Source organism: Physeter macrocephalus, chromosome 2 (assembly GCF_002837175.3).
Source record: "Physeter macrocephalus isolate SW-GA chromosome 2, ASM283717v5, whole genome shotgun sequence".
Taxonomy (NCBI): domain Eukaryota; kingdom Metazoa; phylum Chordata; class Mammalia; order Artiodactyla; family Physeteridae; genus Physeter; species Physeter macrocephalus.
The window spans coordinates 4284292-4284674 of NC_041215.1; positions in this window are offsets into that span (position 1 = coordinate 4284292).

The following is a 383-nucleotide window of genomic DNA, read 5'->3' on the forward strand; positions in this document are numbered from 1 at the left end:
GGCTCACGGGCCCAGCCGCTCCGCGGCACGTGGGATCCTCCCGGACCGGGGCGCGAACCCGGTTCCCCTGCATCGGCAGGCGGACGCGCAACCACTGCGCCACCAGGGAAGCCCCCCTAATCCCTTTTTAAGAAGCTGGTTCCTTAGCTGCTCCAGCAGATAGATGTCGCGGTCCAGAAACGTGAGGGGGCCTGTGTGGAGAACATTCACCCAAGACCCTCCCCTCCCCTGCCCTCCAGCAGTTGTCTTCTGTCAGTTATGTGGTGATGAGGTCATGCACTTTATTCTGACCAAAATAACTTTTCTTTTTCAATTTTTATTTATTTATTTATTTATTTTTGGCTGTGTTGGGTCTTCGTTTCTGTGCGAGGGCTTTCTCTAGT